Source organism: Salminus brasiliensis, chromosome 19, assembly GCF_030463535.1.
Source record: "Salminus brasiliensis chromosome 19, fSalBra1.hap2, whole genome shotgun sequence".
Classification (NCBI taxonomy): domain Eukaryota; kingdom Metazoa; phylum Chordata; class Actinopteri; order Characiformes; family Bryconidae; genus Salminus; species Salminus brasiliensis.
The window spans coordinates 19462512-19465456 of record NC_132896.1 but is presented as its reverse complement, the minus strand read 5'-3'; positions in this window follow the sequence as shown (position 1 = coordinate 19465456).

Sequence of the window (2945 nt, the reverse complement as noted above, 5' to 3'; positions counted from 1 at the left end):
ATGCCTCGTCTTAAAGGGCCAGACACCTGTACAGTAGACATCCAGGAACAAAGGAAGTCCGCGTTCATTTCCATCGCATCCTAAAATACACACCTATAGTCAAATCAGCAGAGCTGACTGACCTTCTGCTCGACAATAAAAAAGTCCAGCTCTTTTTAAGGATGCACCTCTAGTCAATTGCGCACCCCCCCCTCCCCAGTTAATTTATATAGATAATAATATTATCAATACAATTTACAATTTATCAGTTGTACTAATATAACAAACACTACCTTAAAAAATATTAAATATTGGATTCCCATGGGAAGTTACTTTGGTTATAGATATTTTTTTTGCATTATTTAAAAAGCTGCTTAAGCGCTTTGCCATTGATTTCCTGTCCCTGGATCTCTATAGAAGGCCCTGTTCATGCCTCCAGTGTACAAACCAAAATCACATCCTTGTTCCAAGTCATTATTTAGCTATTTCTGGATCCTTCTGCAGGCCACAGGCTTGCAGCTTTAGATTTTGAGTGGTGCTGGAAACCAGGAAACTCAGTATTGTAAATAAATGCTCTTTTCTCATTTCAAGTAAAATAAAAAAATGCTTTTGACCTGATGGCAGCTTAAAATAAAGCGTCTAATAACTTGTCTTGTAGTGGCGCTTGACATCACTGCTCATAATCATAATCCGCACAGTCTCGGAACATAATATGAGACATACTGGCGTGGGGAATAATAAACATGTACCAGTCAATTCTTGATTAAAAGCTTGGGTTTCATGCTCCACTTTTCTCTTTTTAGAGCACACCATGTGATTTAACTGTCCTCTGACTCGCTTTGTTCTCTTGGGTGTGTTCGAGGCCGCTTGCATCGTTGCATGTGAGCTTGTACAAGGTCTAGCTTCTGACAAGTAAATGTAATAGCGAAAACATATACTTTATATTATATACAATTTTTATGTGTATTTTCTTTTCATATTTGCAAATATGTGTCATATAAAATGTACAGCACTGCTGAAATGCTGGTAGGAACAAAAAGTTCAGAGAGCAGAAGATGAGGACCTCGCAGCTCAATGTATACAATTGGTCCGAAGGATTTGCTGGAGCCAATCGTTCAGAACGTCGCTTCACTGTGTCATAATTCATTTACATAAACTCAATTTGGCATATCAGTGACCTCTGTTCTAGGGGATACACAGGTTTGTAAGTCTTAATTCTTTGATTCTTTTTCTTTTCTAAAAATGTTCTCCCTTTTTTCTGGTACTTCCAGCTAATCCACCCATTCGTAACTCCCCCTAGCACTAGCAATGCTCCCAACATTTGGAGGGTAACGACCTAACACATCTTCTACAATAAATGAGAAGCCATTCAACTGCCACTGATGCAGCATTGCCGTCTTGCATAACACAAAAACAGCCTGCAGACACTTTTTGCACCAGCATACAAGCAGTTCTCTCTAAGACTTTTCTTGGCCTCCAGATCACATCTTGACCTGCAGTTTCCCTGAAGTGCCATTTCTTAATAACAGTCCACACTGTAGAGATCATAAGCTGAAAACACTTCCCCTGCCTTGTGTGTCTGCATTGATTACTTTCATTTTTTTAGATCTTTAGACAATTGCTTAGAGGATCCCATGTTCGATGAGTGATGAGCACAAGAGTTCATAAAGCTTGGAAATGTGATTCAGCTGACAGTTCGTTATTACAATTGGTGACATGCTTCAGGCCTGATAGCTAATAAAGGTCTATACCTTGTCTAAATAAATCTGAGCCTTTGTCATGCTTATGGTGTCCAAACCTTTGCACAGGCCACATTAATGGTACTGTCTTAATCAACCGCTCCTCAAAATGCTTTAGTGCATGCTGTTCTTGTTTCATATCACACTCTGAGTCATATTTTGAAAAAGAATGTGTCTGGCCTACTGTTCAGCTACTGTTTTTAGCCTTTTCTTCTGAGGCAGCTCACATGTTGCGGTGTTTGATGCTTGTGTCTTATTTGGAAGACTGAAAATCTCACGTTGCCAAACCATCTGCTACCTCTCAGTACAAATGAGTTGACCCTGTAATGAAACCAGTAAAATATGGTAAATGTGTTCTTTGCATTATGTCTACAAAGCTGAGAAAAATATTTGCCCCCTCTCAATTCTTTAAAATATTTTTGTGTATCCCAGCAAACTACAGTGTCCACTGCAACAGTGGTGAAGCTTCCCACGAGTGGTTGGCCTACCAAAATATTTACCAAGAGCACAAAGGTGGAACTTTTTTAGAAGACATGAGTCCTGATACATCTGGGATGAAGCTAACACTGTATTCCAACATACGAAAATCATACCAACAGTCAAACATGGTGGTGGTAGTGTGATGATCTAGGGCTGATTTGCGTCTTCAGGATCTGGACTGCTTGACCTGGAGAATGTCAATCCGCCACTTTGTGATCAAAGCTTAAGTGTCGTTGGGTTATGCAGCAGGACAATGATCAGAAGCACATAAGCAAGTCTAGCTCTGAATGGCTCAAAAAAAAAAATCCCATTGAGATGCTGTGGCATGCAGTGCCCAAAAATCCTCCAGTGTAGCTGGATTAAAACAATTCTGCGATATTGAGTGGGCTACAATTCCTCCACAGTGATGTAAAATACTCTAAGAGACTTATGATTTACAGTTTGCATCTTTGGAGCTTAGATTAAGTCGTATTTATATTATACATTTAAACCACTTAAGCCTCCATCATGGCTGGTAGTCTTTGGGGATTACAGTTTAACCTTTCCACCCCTGGGTTAAAAGGTTCTTGAGCTGGTCATACCAATAGGAAACTGTTTAACACTGCTGGAAAATATTACACACTGTCGTGCTGCAGAGGTGGAGTTTGCCCATCCTTTGTGCCCTGCTGTGCAGGTTTGTGTTTATGCATCAGTAATGCTCACATTAGTAATTTACGTGCTTTGGGCCAAACCCAGCATACAACAGAG